This window comes from Pelecanus crispus, chromosome 6 (assembly GCF_030463565.1).
Source record: "Pelecanus crispus isolate bPelCri1 chromosome 6, bPelCri1.pri, whole genome shotgun sequence".
Taxonomy (NCBI): domain Eukaryota; kingdom Metazoa; phylum Chordata; class Aves; order Pelecaniformes; family Pelecanidae; genus Pelecanus; species Pelecanus crispus.
In genome coordinates, this window is record NC_134648.1 from 37,518,821 (window position 1) to 37,536,477 (window position 17,657).

A 17,657-nucleotide genomic window follows, 5' to 3' on the forward strand; every position below is an offset into this window, starting at 1 on the left:
ACAGGGCAGTCTTGTTGTGTAAGAGCTACAGGAGAAGACACTATCTCAAGATGCCATTTGCTTTGTCAAGGAAGATTAGGGGGAAAAGACAATAGAAAACACTAGCATTTTTTTAAATGGTGTTCTATGCACTTGTGTTTGGCAAAAAGGCTGAGATTTGGAGAGAAGCTACAAAAGGCTGGCACAAACCTTACTACAGAGTTAATGCTGAATCTAAGTTCATGTGTCCATTTATAAATAAAATTGCACCCGTGTTAGAATGAGCATAAGAAACCTCAAACCCAAGGAACAACCTTGGTTATGTAAAAATTAGTGGCCACCCAAAATTTCCTTCAGCGTTTTACTACTACGTCCCTAATCCTACAAACCAGTCCTCCTCTGGTGAGGCTCATCTGGTGTTAATAGTGAAAAATAGCAGAATGCAAAGTGTAAAAAGGTATGGATTGCACCTACCAATGCACAGTTCAGATCTGTATTCAAACAAGTAACTGTTCACAGAAAAATGGCTCGTTGTGAACAGTGAAGTTTTAATTCTGTGATTTTTTTTTCTATGGCATTCCTTTGATGTTAGTTATATTCCTTTAAAAATTATTTTTATTACCAAGAACTGTTTTCTTTACCATGTATTATCTTTTCCATTAAAAAACACTAAAACAAACATTCTGCCCATCATCTAGTTTGTTGTGCAACTTGGAAAATACAGGAAAGATATTGTACTGTTTTCACACATGTCCACTTCTTATTTTCCTACAGCATATTGGAAATCTGTATCACAGTCTGTCTCTGGCTGACCTTCAGGAAAACTCCATTAGTATGTTCTGGTAAGGAAAGACGAACTGTATCTGTGAGATGAATGAAGCAGCAGTGAGGCAAAAATCTGCATACTTAGAGAGAAAGGAAGTGAAAAAGACTTGTTCTATCTGAGGCTGTAAGACATCCTCTAATAGTCTTAACACTCGAATTATATGAACATGTAATAGAGTTGCAAATATTCTGATACTTTCATTATTTGAATTTAAGTGCTCTACATACCAGTCAGTGAGCATCCATGTTCCACAGTACAGACTGTATTAACATCTTCTCAAATGCATCTTCTTTTTGCAAAGGTTCTGAATGCACAGTGTGTTCTTAAGAGTTCAATGAAAGAGCTTGCCCTTAAATCACGAACAAAACCAACACAAAATGTACAACTCAACTTCTGTGGAGGTATGATGTTGCCAGTAATAAATGTGGAAAAAGACATTAGAATGGTTATAGAGCCAAATAAGGGCTCAGGATTATTGGACTGTTTGCACTGGCTGTACATACAGTTTCAACAAAATCGACACCTACATCAAACATGCGGCAATTAGGCTTCAAAGAGTGTTTGATTACAAAATATGGGAAAAACCTGTACATTTCAGTGCAGTACTATTAGTCTTGTTAGTGTGCATTTTCAGTTTCTTTGCTTAGAAAGGTGAAGTTTGTATAGTTTCTGACTGAATTTTGGCTGAATTACTTTAACTCTTAAAAATCAAGTTTTAATGCTGAATCCACATTTACGCATTCAGAGGCTATTTTCTATAAAGACCTGTTCAAACAGACTTACGCTGCTTCTTTTTCCTGCCAATACAAAATTTAGTTATAATATTGTGCAAAAATGCTCATGATTAGGATGCACACAAAATGAGTACAGTCTGGAATTAAATTCCTAATGAACATTCATACAATGTTGTACTAGTGTGACCCATGGTACACTCCTAGTGATATACTAGAGGCAGGAAACAGCTGATGTGAAGATTGTGCCTCACTTTTGTTGAAGAAACATACTGTCAACAGAAGGGCAGCTGATTACAGCCACAAAACCTCAGGGCTCTCTTGCAGCACCTTGCTTGTCTGTGTAGAGGTGAGTATTCCACTTCTTGCGCACAGTTATCACATCCTAGCCACTACTCATTCTCCTGCTGGAGCACCAGGCTTTAATTAGCAGCCTTCATCACATCTTTTTTCTGTGCATCATTGTACAGGACTTTTAGTTCTCATGGATAGTTGCTGCTGTGTTTCACTCCCTTCCAAAGGTAATATATTACAATTGTGGATAAAGGCAGGGAAGGCAATACAAGGAACCGAGCCAATATAAGAGGGACTCAGTTGCCTAAATGAAGGTGTACAGTGTCATTTAGGATGTCTTCCACCACCCAAGATAACTGCATAGGGCTGACATCGGACTTATGAGGAGTCTGGCACCCCTCTGGAGCAGCAGCAGAAAGTGCACAATGCCTAAAATGACACTGTTTGGGTAAGCAAATCTCATGCTGTCAGCCCTATCAATATGCAGTCCTTAGTGCTGACGCCTTAAAACTAGTCAAGTTTTTCATAGGCTTCACACTAGTCGAGAACTGAGGAATTGAAGGACAGTAGTAACACAGCTTTGCAGGTTAGTACAGGATAATCCTCAAAGCAGAATGGAAGAAAACAGAAAGGGTGCTTGCTTCAAATGCTAAACGATCATCTGGGATGGCTGATGGAAGGAGCCAACCTCTTCTTTTCAATACTGAATGAGAGACGGTAGATAGGACATGGTACTTAATGACTGGTGAAATTCAAAGACAAGTATGATATGACCAAAAGCTTCTCTGTAGGAGCATTCAGAAGAGGCTTAATGAGGAAAAGACTGCATTTACAAAAGACAAAGAAAAGGGTGCTTTTGTCCTCCAGACAGAAAATTAGGAAAACCTGAACAATGAAAATGTCAAAGGCTTTGAGATGCTGTGCAAGAACAAGTGTAATATTTAGACACTGATTGGACGTGCGGTCTTGACAGATCTGAGTCAAAGTTGTTGCCCAGGTCTCCAGGTTGGCATAGGCAGACTGGCAGCATTCCCCTTTGGGAATGAGAGCATAGGGAAATATGCCAAACACTGCTTGGCAAATCTCTAAACAGTCCACTCAGTGACAAATTCCTGAAGATGAAATGCATTGACATTGCAAGCCCTTTCACTTTGCAACAATTTTATTGGACTTTTACAGGTTTGTGACTAGCTTCAGTGAGATTTTCTGTGGCAGCTATGCCTTAAGTGCAATCCTAAGTCTCTACTCAATTCTGCAAGATCTTTTGTAGCTTCAGTAGCACACTGAGCTCAGGTTTCTAGCAGACATATCAAGGAGGTAAAAAAAAAAAGAAAAAGGTTAGTTGAGACAAACCCTGGTTGATATACCTCAAAAGGTTTTCTCTTCTCTAGGAGATAGCACATCTAAGACAGAAGGATATGAGTGCTGACTCAACCTGGTGGTTTTCCAGTTCAGTACAGGCTCTTATTGATGCTGTAACACTGCTGCTGCATAGAATGATCTTTTGGATACCTCAAGAATTTTAGACACTTGTCAGCTGCATTTTGCAGATCCTATTTGTAACACAGAACTCTTTGGATTCAAAAAGCTTTACACATTAGCTTTTTGGCTTCAGACAGAAGCTCACTATTGCATTCTTTTGCACTGAATAGAGGCTTTTATAGTGTAAATGTGCCCTTATCTAATTCATAGGGTTACTGCTAGCCAGCCAACACAACTGCACTTAATTGTGCAGTTGTTAAGAGGTTATTTTATTTCATCTTCAACAGGTTGGGTTTTTTTCTTGACTTTTGTCTCCCATCAGGGTAAGGTGAAAGAAGGGTGGAGGCATGGGGTATATACAAACTCACTTTATTTAGGTCTTCCTTTGATATGAATCCCAGCATCACTGAAGTTACTGCATTAGATCTTCCCATAACATCTTTGTTGCTGATTCTGGTCTGACTTTTTTGTTGGTGATTGATTATACCTTTCCATTACATTATAACTTTAATTCATTACATTATAACTTTAATTCAGAAAGATTGCAATGCACTACCTTATTTCTGTAAAAACTCTCAATTTAAGCACCCAGTTGAACGCAGCCCTTTCCAGAATGCTGCAGTTATTCCAAAGCACCAAATTCCCTATTCCCTTTGCTTCACTGCTCCTTCCTCTGTGTCCAGCCACATAGGACACCTTCTCACTTCTGCCAGCTCTGCATTTCACTGGATCCCCAGTGAAAAGCTAATTTAGCTTCTGAAGTGACATAAAACTCATTCAGCAAGAGAATGAACATTTTTCAGCTGGTTTTATGAGCTGAACTGGCTCACCAATAAGTCAAAGCTGGCACAAGGAATAGGGCAGGACACTGCACCTACAAACAGGTCCTAACCTGACGGAGCCAGAGCAGGGAAATGAAGTTGAACTACTCCTCTGGGAGGTGTTTTGATCACACAAATGTTTTAGATGAGCTCAGCTCTCTAACTGCAGACAGAGGTTAATTAATGGCAATTGTCTGAGCTGGACTTCTCTTGGACCAGATTTCAAACAGAGACGTACCCTTTAATGCAAGCAGCCACGTGTGCAGCTTCTGCTGTCCTTGAAAGTAAGGCAGGTTCACTAACGCTGCTTCTTGTTAAAGTCTCCAGGCCAGTTTAACACCTTGTCTCAAATGAGAAGCTATTTATTATTTATTATCCCCTCCTGCAGCAACCTATTAAAAAAAAAAAAAATCTTCCTTGTTACTGACAAATTTATCAATAAGATGTGCTGAGAAAACAGCTTGATGTGATATAGCTGTAAGTAGTATACTATATTGCTTGTATTTTTGGGACTCCATCTGAACTGAAAGATCCATGAGAATGTCACCTAGACAGGGTAGCGAATCACTCAAACAGTGAGCTCTGCCCCTTCTTTTGAGGTATTTCTACTGTGTAGAGAGCAATATAAACAGAGAGAAAGACAGCACTAAGAGGAGAGTATTTCTGGAGGCTAGCTGTTAGACTACTCATCTAAGAGAGAGCCCTGGGCTCTGGTTCCTGCTCACTGGCCTGCTGGCGCAAATGGATATTGAGTATCAGGTGCAAATGAAGTCTCAGGCACTGAGGCTAGGACACCAAACTCCCCATCCTTGTCAGTGGCTGGACTGGATTGCAGATTCTTCCTTCTTGGCTGCCTACAAGCATAAGCTCATTAGTGTTTTTGCAGAGTCCTCACTTTCCCCAGCCCAGCCCAGCCTACTGTCTGGTGATGAGCACAATATCCAGGCAGCGTAGGCTTGGATGCCCTTGGGCAAAAGATTCCAGTGTTTGCCACCTGGGTTGTTTGTTACAAGTCAGTGAATGGTATTTGGGACAAAGTGAATTCAGTGCAAAGTGTCTCTGATAAGGATGGTGCAGCAATCTGCTGCTTCTCGGCACTCCTGTCTTCTCATCTGCCCGTGATTCCCTAGCTGTCCTCTTTGGCTGGTCTGAGACTTTCATGACAATCATCGTGAGAGTATATTGCCCAAAACATGTTCAAAAGAGACATGCTGTTATGATTGGCCTGATCTCTATGCGTGCTGTGCATATGGTGGTCAATAGTGGGATAAGGATAGTGGGATATCTTGGGGTGGGGGGGACCAGTGTGGCACAACCTCCTCATAGGTAGGAAGGAATGGAAAGTGATAGGCCAAGACATCAAGGAGCCCCCAGCCCTTCTAGGAGTGCTGGTAAATCAGCACAGGGGCTCATTTGGGGGCATGAGCAGCGGGTATGAGTCAGCATGAAACTTTACTGAGTACTTCTGGGCCAGATCCGGGCAGGGAACAGAAAAAATCTGCACATGGAAGCCAGCAACACTCAGCTGAGTCACATGCCCTTCCTCCTTCCTAAAACATGGGGTTATTACTTCTCTGGGTGATAAATTTAACAGCACCCCTTCTACCTCACCTTTTACAGTTAGCTACACACTGATATACCTACAACCTATATAGCTCAGTGGTTACAGACCTTCTCCTGGGGGATCTAGAGATAGAAATACAGCAATCCTAGTTGAGACAATTTCTCTCCAGAGGAGAAAATTCAGGACTCAGAGGTACAATAAAGTCACTATGGCATAAGGAGTTAGTGCACGCTAAACTCGGGCCCGTAGCTGTTGGTATCTGTCTCTGTGAATGCTCTCAGCCAACCCCTCACATGTCAGACTATACATGACAGAGGCTTGAACTGTGAGGCATCATGCTACAGCCAAGGTTGGCTAAGCTTCTGAACGGGGATAATTGTTCTGCCTTACTTCACAGATGGCAACTTGATAATCTACAGTCTAGGCCCTGACCCAGGAACTCTTGCAGCACTCTGCAAGACCTACCTTTTTGATAAATCTCTAGGCTTTGAAAGGCTGTGTATTCATAACACCTTGTGACCAGCTTGTCTTAGAAATTAAGGAGCATTTTTCTTCTGAACATAAACATGAATGTAGTGTAATTCAATGAACTTCATTGAAGTACTTCTGGGTTTACTTTGGTATAGCTGACAGCAGAATTTGGCTCTATATGTGTTGGCATGCACTCTATGGGACATTGTGAGAAAAAACAACAAAGTTATCCTTCTTAAACCATGTTTCAGCTTGCCGGTGGATCTGAGCTTTAAACACTACACTCTAGTCTAATGCCAGAAATTTTACCTACTTTCAGATCTCCCCATTGTAAACTGTCTGCCAAGGCTTGAAGACTGTAGGTGTAAAATACAGTTAAAGAGTTTTACACTCTGAGATTTGCCAAGCAAAGTAGAGTCCATGTCTCTCCTGTATTAATAACTTATATTGTAGCATGTCTGGAAAACTAAGGCTTTAATTAGCAAAAAATGGAAAATGCTTTAAAATGTAGCCAATTTTGGTGTGTTAGTGCTATTTAGAATGTAAGTTTGAAAAGGTTTTCATTTACTCTTACCAAAGGAAAAAAAAGTGAATGTAGTATCATGCTGAAAGTTTTGATTCCTTCTGATTAGGCAGAGAACAGGTACATGCACAAGCAAGATTTCACATGATGTAACTGTGCATGTAAGTATCTTACCTAGATTTAGCCTTTGTAAGCAAGAGGTTTGTCCTGCTGATCAGCTGAAGGCTAACTGCATACTGGCCTGTATCAATAGGAGCATAGCCAGAGGAATTGATTATGCTCCTTTAGTCAACACTCATTAGCTCACATCTGGAACAGTGGATCCAGTTATGGGCCTCCAATACAAGAAACACATTGATAAACTGCAGCAAGTTCAGCAGAGAGCCACCAAGATGGCTGGAGGCTGGAGCATTTACCCAGTGAGGAGAGGCTGGGGGAACTGGGCTAGTTCAGCCTGCACACGAGACAGCTTTTAATAGCAGCCTTCCAATACCTACAAGGAGGTTACTGTGAAGAAAGAGCAAGGCTGAACTGCACAGTGGGAGAATGAGAAACAATGAGAAACTGAAACAGGGAGATTCCAATTAGATATAAAGAAAAATTGTCTCCATGGGGATAACTTTTCATTGGAACTGGTAAAGTAGAGATGTGGAACTGAACAACCTGATTTGAATCCAGTGTTGGCCCTGCTTTGAGCAGGAGGCTGCCCTAGAGACCTCTTTGAGCTCCCTCCCAACCTGAATGAATCTGTGATGTTGTGATCTTACAGAGACATTTGCATCAGTGAAAGTGAATGTAGCAAGCTACCAAAACAAAATGGAAGTTTATTTTGTCTGGATGCAAATTCTGCTACATTGTGCAATTTAAAGCAATAACAAATGACGAGGCATCATCTAAATTAGTGGCTTACTCTTCTATTCTTTGGGTCACATTCAAACTTCACAAGTTGTGTCTACCCCATAGCTGCAGTATGAGTTTCAGGATGCTTGGTAGACCTATAACCTGGTGTCTGGGACACTAGTCTGTATTTAGCCGCAGCTCAGATTGTCTAAAATTTAGGTAATGCCAGAGTTTAGAATGGACTCCAAGTATTCTGCAGGGCAAAACCATCCTTAGCTCTTCTGCTTGAGCTTATCATTGCAAAACTGATGGGATAGCTGGAAGCCTTGATTTGGCAGGGCTGCAGTTTAGTGTGAGTTTGGGGTTTTCCTACATTCTGTCTGGAACATAAGTCTTCTGTCTTGTGGTATTAATATGTAATGGACCAGTTGTATATGAAGATGCAAATTCGATTCACAGTTGCATTCACATTTAATTGCCAAAACCAGTCTGATATACTTTTAAAGTTTGCTTATTATGTATTCAGGTGCCATTATTCTTATTGGTCTGACTATAAAGTGACACAGAGAAATCTGACCAAGAATTAAAGACTGACCCTGATATCTCTAGGTGTGTACAAGGGTTGTACATGGATATCACTGCTAATTTTGAGAGGGAAAAATAGCTATGACTCACTATTGATCTTGTTAAGATCAGCAATGGATAAATGGTTGTGTTAACATAGATTTCTAAGAGGGAACCTTCCTTTTACTTGGCTTACGCTGCAATTATTTGAGAAACGGCTAGATAAAAAGACCCATTAATCTAATTTCCTTCAGTGTTTTCAAACATGCTGCAACATAAAATTCCTGATAAAATTATTAAGATTGTTTATTTCACAGTCTCAGTGCCTTTACATGTCTGAATGGCACCCAGCCATCAGTATACTCAGAGTAGTAGTGTTTAGTGTGCACAGGAAAAAAAAAAAATTACTAGAAAAGCTATTTTTTAAAGTAACTTGCTAGAGTATTCTGGTTTGTATGTTAAGCACGCTCACAAAAGGTAAATTCACTCATGTTTCCAGGCAATTCAATGAGTAAGAAGCACAAAATACTTTAAAAAATCCAAGACTGTTTTCTTTCTGATTTTGTAAAATCTTGATAAGTAATGTTTTTCTTTAGGTACTCCCCACTATCACCTTGTAATCTAAAGATGCAGAAAAGAAATGGGGGAAACTGACTTTAATACATAGGTATTTTGGTGAAAGGTAGCAGTCCTGGATCAAAATACAAACAAACAGCTTATGTTCCCCAAAATATGATCTGCTATAGCCAACAGTTAACTGCCTCACATAGTGCAAATCTGATTAGCCAAGATTTTCCTTCTTTCACTTAGTAGGTCTTTATGAGTCTCATTTTGCCACTCTGGCTCAAACTGAGTTGTAGCTTACTCCTCAAGGCATGACTTTGATTCTCGTTGCTCTATCTAGACTCTACTCAGGATGACTAAAACTTCCAGAATCTGGTTTCATGTGTTATATTTAATATTTTAAAGATAACTGCAGGCTCGATGTTGGTTGCCAAGACTTTGTAGCAAGTAAATTCTGTAACCAAAAAACCAGAAGATAAACCACAGATACAACCACAACAATTTCTTAATTAACTGAAACCACCCTCAAGTTGTGTTTTTAAACTGAAAGGTGTTCTCTTTCTTCCCATTTTCACTATTGTGGCTGCTTTAAATCTCCATGCTCTAGTTAACCATAGGGTATATGGCCACAAACACACAGATCATTCTCAGCATTGGTGCTAGTAGGGTGTGATTCTACAACCCTTGTGTTGTGAATCCATGTATCCAGGCTATAATACAGTAGGATTGGTTTAATTATTTTGGTTTAGGATAGCAGGGGCTGTGGTACATTCTGTATAATTTCTCAGAGACCTTCAATATTATAAAACTTAGACATCTGATTGTAAAGAGACCTGATATTATAAAACTTAGAGGTCTACATTCCTCTGTAATATCACATCTTCCAAATGGGAGTCACAGGAGCCAGCAACTTAAGTGGGAGTGTCTCACAATAGTCATTAGGAGATGCTGAAGAGAAGAATATATCTTAACTCATCGAATCATATAGTAATTTATGTTGGAATTTCCCTCTGAAGGTCAACTAGTCCAACCTGCTTCTCAAAGCAACTCAAAACTTGTTAGGGCAGGTTGTCCAGTGCCATATACAGTTAAACTTTGAATGTGTCCAAGGATGGAGAATCCACAACCTCTCTGAGCAACCTGTTTCAGTGGTTTATTACCTTCACTGTGAAGACTTTTTTTCCTTGAATCTGTACAGAATTTCCTATGCTGCAATTTGTGTTCATTGCATCTCATTTTTCCACTGTATATACCTCTGGAGAAAAATTTGGCTCCATCTTCTCTATAACCCCTTCCATTCCTCTGCAAGTTGAAGACAACAATTAGATTCCCCTGTGATCTCTTCTTCAGGCTGAACAAAAGTTGTCTCTGCTTCTCTCTTTACTTGCCAGATCCCTTGATAATCTTGGTCGTCTTCCACTGGACTTACTTTAGTATGTACAAGGGAGATCGCAACTGGACATAACACTGCAAACACAATTTCACAAGTGCCAAATGGAGGGGAATAATCACTTTTCCTGAATGTTACACATTCTTGCTAATATAGTCCAGGATGCTGTTGGTCTGCTGCTGGCTCCTGTTCAGCTTGCCATCCATGATGCCTGGTGGTCTGACCAGGTTTCCATCTACTTTGTAGTTTGCTCATCCAATCTATATCTCTCTAAAGGGGAACTATGGGAGACTGACTATCTAGAAAGCCTTGCTAGAATCATTCACCTTACACATACTCAAAATAGAGCTCAGTCAAGTGTTCCCCATTCAGCTGAGTATTCATTCACTCCTAACATACCTGCCTGCTTTCTTGCACAATGGCATGAACTGCTCTTGTGCTTTCAGGAGGTTGTCTTTGAAGCCAGCCAGCTTTTCTAGGCCCCTTTGCTCTTCAGTAAACCCTGAATGAGCTGAAATCGGATGTCTTGGAACGTAGGGTCATTCTGTTACTTGCTGTTCTCATTTCCTCCAGGTTCTTAAGGTCTATCATGTCATTGCCACTGCAGCCAATGCAGTCATAAACCTTCATATCGGCTTTTCCTTGTTTGTGAACAATGGGTCCCCCTAGCTGGTTAGTCCAACATCACCACCACAAAATTTTCCTTGATGCACTGCAAATATCTCCTGGATTGCTTATGCCTCCTAATGTTGCCTTTCCAACAAATGTCATGGTGGACAGAGTTTCCTATGGGAACGAGGGCCTGCCATCAAAAGCCTTCTTCCAGTTGTTTTTAAAGGACTTTATACAATACCTCCCATGCACTAGCAGGTCTGTAGCAGACACCCACTGCAATGCCCCCTTTGTTGGCCTTCTTCCTTTTAATCATATATAAGTGACTAAATGTGATGGAAACACTCATGTCAGAATGGGACCCACAGCCTGAAACAGTCTCCTGGATTAAGATGCTTGCAAGCACGTCTCAATAGAGTGCTAACCTATCTTAGCGGGTTCACACCTGGACCTCATTCATCTTCTACCACCTGTGGATATCCACATCCCCCAATATAGATATGCCCTTGATCATGTGCTCTTGACTTACAACAGCCTCTAAAGATGTGTGCAGAACTGGGTTCAGCTTCTTTGTCTCCCTGCCACCTCTTCATCAGCTATGGTGTTTCAAAAATCATGATGGTACTGATTTATGCCATTTTACATGCAAGAGATTTACCTCATTTACATACAGAAATCTGAGAATCGTCAACAGGTGTTAAGCTTTGTCATAATGTCTTAAGTTTGAGGCACACAACAAAGCTGAACAACCTACAGTCCTTGACTAGCAAAAAGCTGAACATCTGTAGGCCACGGGTGGCTGTGGGGCTAGGCAGAGTTTTTGACAATTTCCCTCTTAGGTTCAATGCCTCAGTTCTATAGAAACTCTACTTTAGGCACTCTGTGGATCTTAACCCTGGCTTTTAATCCTTTGAAATAGTAAATGAAGACACCAATTTTTTTCAGGGACATCATATTTCTTATAGTAACGTGGTTCTACTCAAGGATGGCATTGTGAAGCAGCATCTGTACATATTCTCTCCTGAATCTCTGGATCAGTTGGGCTAAATTAACCTTAGGCAAGGGTACTTTTCTGCCTTGAAAATCCAACTTAAGATCTCTTTTCTGTGGATCAATACCAGTGCTAATGGTGACAAGTATAAGACACTTGAGGTGACTGCTCTGCTGTCCTATTGCTTTTACTAATTGTGCCTTAAACTCAAACATGGACCAACAAGAAAGGAACCCTCATTTAATTTAGTTATCTCTGCATTAACTCTGCAGTGCTAATAGAAACTAAGTGCAGTCAGATACTATTTTTGCCTGGGAACTAAGCAGCTCAGATGCTGAGTGCAGACGGAGAACTGTTCTGCTGACTAAGAAGCTGCCTTTTATATACAGTCATGTCTCATAGATGAGATACACTTATAGCAGTAGTTTTGCATCAATGGTTGACACTGAATTAGCATAAAATTCAGTGTGTCTCAGATCATGTGTGGTGATGAGATAGTCATGCACGTATTTTTGTCAGTGTTGTGGTATTGCATTTTTGGACATAACTCACCCGTGCAACCCTCTTTCTGGAATGAAGTTGCTAGATTACTTCGTAATTTTCATTGTAACTGGAGGTGCAATATATGATTGTGTGAAACAATGAGGGGTTTTTTCATCAGAACAGTGTATTTTTTATATTTTTGGTTTGATATGCTGTGTGTAGAAGATGGAACAGTAATTTCTGGTAGGTTCTTGTATTTGCAGGCACTATTGGTGTAGCTATTATAGTCCAAGGATTTAAACAAGACAATATTTTTAGGTAGTGATGATATCTCTTATTAAAGAAACTGATACAGCTAAAAAAATTAGGCACACAAGCCAGGCTTGTCATCTAAACAGAAGTAGCAGATGTCAAAGCTAAATGCAAGCTGAGCACAGGGTTTAACTAAATATGTATCAATGAGACAATTGTGGTGAAAGAGAAACAGGCAGTTTTATCTTCCAGACAGTAACTGCCTACCTCTTTTTCTCCTCTTCTCCACAGAACCATGACCTATTCTCCACGATAAGGTTCCGGAGAAAGGAAAATTGACAATTCTCTCATTAAAAGTTGATGAATTTTAATTATTTCATATTACGGACCTAAGTCAAACATCCCTGAGGAGAAAGCCATATAATGAACTATAGAGAAACACAATGGATATAGAGCAAGTCAAAGATATTCCAGAAATAGCCAGAAATCAGAAATTCTCTTTCAAAGCACAGAAGATACCAAACAGAGACTTAGAGCACAACATTCTTATACTTTTTTGATAAACTAAACCGACCTAGAGAACACACTATATACACTACCTGGCTTCCCTGTTGTGTAGAGCAACCCTGGGATCAGTGCAGGGCGTTTTTTATCTAGAAATGAGACCGTGTGAGGCGATCTTTTTACAATGGATACCAAATCACCATTGCATGGTTGAAATTGTCTTCTGTTGACTGGGAGCATTTTGAAGACAACTTTTAACAGCTTAATAATCTTACTGTTTTACTTAACTAAAAAGAAAGGTTAAGACACATGGATTGTTGATGAAGGAATCAGCATCTCTGCCATTACCTAAAGACAGCCATTTGGCAGCCTTTTCAAAGACAAAAACAGGTAAAGAGATGGTGAATAGTATACTTGTCATTAATTTGTCAAGTCAACATATTAATGTGATTTGAGTCAAGTTAGCGGTTGCTCAGCCAAGCATTCATGGCCTCACTAAACCCTGGGAGTAGTAGGAGAAATTGGGGAAGCCTGTAAGAAAGTTTAGTTTGGCAAAGAAGTGAAGAGCCAAATAAAGGAGAACTCCAGGGGGAGACCTTCTTCATCAGTTTATATGACAGGGGGAGTGAGCAGGGGAGTTAGGTTATGGCAAGTCAGGAAATCAGTGAGGGGCAATAGTTAGCCCCAGTAGGAGAGCTCTGAGGCAGGAAACAGAAAAGACTGAGTGTGTTGACTGCCTGTTTTCAGAGTTCCTCATTCATGAGCTCATAGGCCAATATCCTCATAGGTCTGCTAATGGCAAAAGACAGAAGTATTTGTTTCTTGGGTTAGGGGCACTAGTTTTTAGTTTCTTTCATGTGGGTTCAACATTTTTATCGGCCTTAATGAAAGTTTCATTTATATAAGATGAAGAGAGCTGGCTCTCCCTTGAGTTTCTCATGTAATCAGAAAGATATAACTCTGTGTTTATGTTAAGGACAGAGGAACAGAGCGCTACATGTTGCATCTTACTGCCTGCTCACTCCATTACTTTTCCTGTAATTTGACAGGATTAAACATAAACAAGAAAAGGAACGACTACAAAAGACAGTGAGTATACTGCAGCACTGATATCAGTCAGTTCAGTAATGACCATCAGTGTTCTTCTCTAGATGCATTTCAGAAGTACAACACGTAAAATTTCTACTCTTCATGAGTAATATAGATCAGCTGGTGATGGAATACAGGTGGGTTCTGCTAGCATGCCCTTGGGTATTTCTACTAATCCTATTCCTTTTAGGATATCAGAAAAAGCATGCTAGGCACTCAGATCACACATCCTGCCCTCAAACTTGTCCCCTACAATAATGGTGAAAAAGCAAGTCTTCTGCTTGCTGAAAACAGCATCCTGGTACTATATACTGACAAGTATCATAGTTTCAACATTGTTTAGTGTTAATTGATCAATTCATTTGATCAGAACAGGGTTATTTACAGTACTTCCCCCTTCCTGCTAGCCTTCAGGTACACTGAGGTCATTAAAGAGCGAATTTATATAGGAGCTTCCTAAAACATGATCTGCCTGCGTAGACATAGGTAGAAGCATACCTCTATGCCATATAGGCATTCACATGGAACTGAATGCATTAATGTATTTTGCAGGTGAAATTTAAAGCACTCTGTTTAATGTCAGCTGTAAAATATATATGCAGTAAACACCTATTCTAGTTCTTTTCACCTATGGCAAAACTAAAACCAAAATATATGTATCCAAAATGTGCAATATGATCCTGCAGAACTTGTGCCAGTCACGCTGAAATAGAATATTAATGTCACGGTTGCAACTCTAAACTGAAAAGCTCTTCCTTTTTTTTTTTTTTCCTTTTTACTGTTCTTTCAAACTAGCAGTCAAAGCTTATATAATGGTGGTGCACCAGACTTCATTAATGGGTAATTTAGCATGCATTACTATTTATCTATACAGAAAATACAGGTCACAAGCATCTTTCTTTCCCCTCACTTAAAAGTACTTTTTCTCTCATAGGTCCTTAGCAATTTGAACTACTAAAAGTGTCTTCCAAGGAATAGGAAAACAGATGAAGTAACAGGTCTGTTTTCCAAACATTTTTTTCTTCCTGTTCAACCTGAAGTTGACAGAAGTGAAGCCTTTACTTCCATGGAAAATTTTGGCAGTGCAAAACCTTGGACAGCATAGGCTTTGTGGTTCTGATTTCGTACAGAATGCAGAGTGGATGGACAGCTAACCATGCAGACTGAAATCTTTCTTTCTGCTGCTCCGGTGCAGCAGTAAGCATCTATCGTCTCACTGTGGCTAACAAGGCACATATATCTTGAAACTGGGGGCTGTCTTCTTTGTAAATATGCCTGTAGGCAATTAGATAAGGGAAGATGCTGTTCTGTTTCAGAACAGCAAAGAAACAAGCTTCAAAAGGCATGCCCAGGCCTGTCCCTTCTAATTAAACCTTGGCTCTCAGGATTCTTACAGCAAAGGAAATCTGCGCCTTTATGGAGGCCAGTCTTTATGGAGCCAGCTATCTATTTTTATTGTGGCTGGTAAGAAGGTCATTATGAAGTGTTTTTCCATAAAAGGCAAATTGTCCATCCATACAGAAGGTGTTTCATTATGGTGAGGAACTGGAGATTGCAAGTTGTGGAGGATGTTATTATGTTTCTTTTCCTACAAAAGCAGCAAACACCTTGCCAACTGTACTACTGTCTTCTCATTAGCTTTTATGACTTGTCTTACACTACTTCTTAGTCTCATTGTGCCAGCTGATACAGAAGCAAAGAATAAAATCCAGCCCCTTTGTAGCTGAGCCCCCTTCATATTTCTTGGAGGGGCAGTCTCAAAGCTGAGAAACATTTGCATAAGAAGCAAGATTCCTATATTTCTTTGACAACAATCTGAGCTGCAAAAAGTATTTTAGCTTGAGCTAGGAGTGGTTTTGCCTTAGATAACCTCAAACATCCAACAGTCTGAGTCAGCAAGAAAACTGGTTCTGAGTTCTCCAGGATACTAGACAATGAGTGCAGATTAGTTTCCAAAGAAATGTAGTAATAAGGCCGTTCCCCTATATGAACCCTCATAATTTCTGGCAGAAATTCTGCTCCCACTGAAGTTTAGTAGGATTTTCCCATTGACTTCTGAGAAGCCAATATTTCACTACCAATTCTCAGAGCTATTCCTGCCCTTTCATCTCCCTCCCTGGAGTGAATGGAGAACACCTGTACAATTGCTGTTTAGAATAGATGCATTTGATAAAATATGCAAGAGATTTTAATTCTATTCTGGTCAGAAATTTTGGTGGCAGCTTTCATTGTTTGTTTGGGGTTTTTTTAATGTTGACTGTAGCATAGTAGACATGCCTGTATGCTGGGTAGTTTTTCAGTGACTTGGTAATATTACTGCTACCTTTTACTATTTTTTACTCTTTTTATTCTATTGGCTACTATTGCTACTATGATGTCAGAGAAGCTAGAGGAAAAAAAAAAAAACACAAACAGGCTTCTGATTTTCAAGGTACAGCACCCAACTATTTTGACTTCATGTCAGCTGAAATTGCATGCTCAACACTTGTCAAAATACTCTGTCAAAACTAGAAAGGATAGATCTGACACCTGAGCTGTCGTAAATAACAACTTTCCTTGGAGTCACTGAAGAAAAAAAATTTTCTTCAAAGGGAGAGAGAAGAATGAGAGAAATTAATGAGAGGCAGAGAGGCAGACAGAGGGAGGGAGAGGGAGGTGGATGACCCTCTTCTTACCTGAGGAAAATTGTACCATCTCTGCTTCTTCAAAATCACCAAGTTGACATCAGAGAGAAGAGAACCAAGCAATATTGTTACTATAAGCATATGATTCCCACTCTCTGTAGTCAAAATCTATAAATTCATTAATCCTTCCCAATTTAATTTTAATAGCAATCTTATTGGATATTATATGTCATAGAATCATAGAATCATTTAGGTTGGAAAAGACCTTTAAGATCATCCAGTCCAATCATTAACCTACACTACCAAGTCCACAATAAACCAATCAAGGGTAGACTAGACTAAACCATGTCCCGAAGTGCCACATCTACCCATTTTTTAAACACTTCCAGGGATGGGGACTCCACCACCTCTCTGGGCAGCCTGTTCCAATTCTTGACCACCCTTTCCATAAAGAAATTTTTCCTAATTTCCAACCTAAACCTCCCCTGGTGCAGCTTGAGCCCATTTCCTCTCGTCCTAATGTCTTCCCATTGCTTCAAAAATTCAGTCAACTGTACTAGTGATAGATATTCCACAAGAAGGAACAAAATGAGATTCAAGCAATACCAGAAAAAAAAAATAAAAAAAAAATCTATGTGCACACCCCCATACATACACGCACATGCACACTTTTGGAGGAGTCACAAATTCAGGCTAATTCTCTCCCTGAGCCTGTTTAGGAATAAATATCCTATTAATGTTGGTGGCATGCATGATTTCTGATTAATGCCAGTGCTGGTATTCCAGGCTTTAAAATAAGTATGAAAACAGTCCTTCAGGGAAGATGTCAGCTTCTTTCAACTTCCCTTTAATCTCCACTACCCCAAGAAACTCCACATGTTCACACTTTTTCTCTCTTCAGTGTACAGAAAATTTATTATGATGACTGGATTAAGAAATAAAAGTCAGTCAGGCTAAGCCTTACAGTTGTAACTTTTACGTCTTTTTGAAATCTCAGAAAAGGGACATGTGAATCAACTCGTAATCTGAAACGTTTAATTGATGCAGAGCATT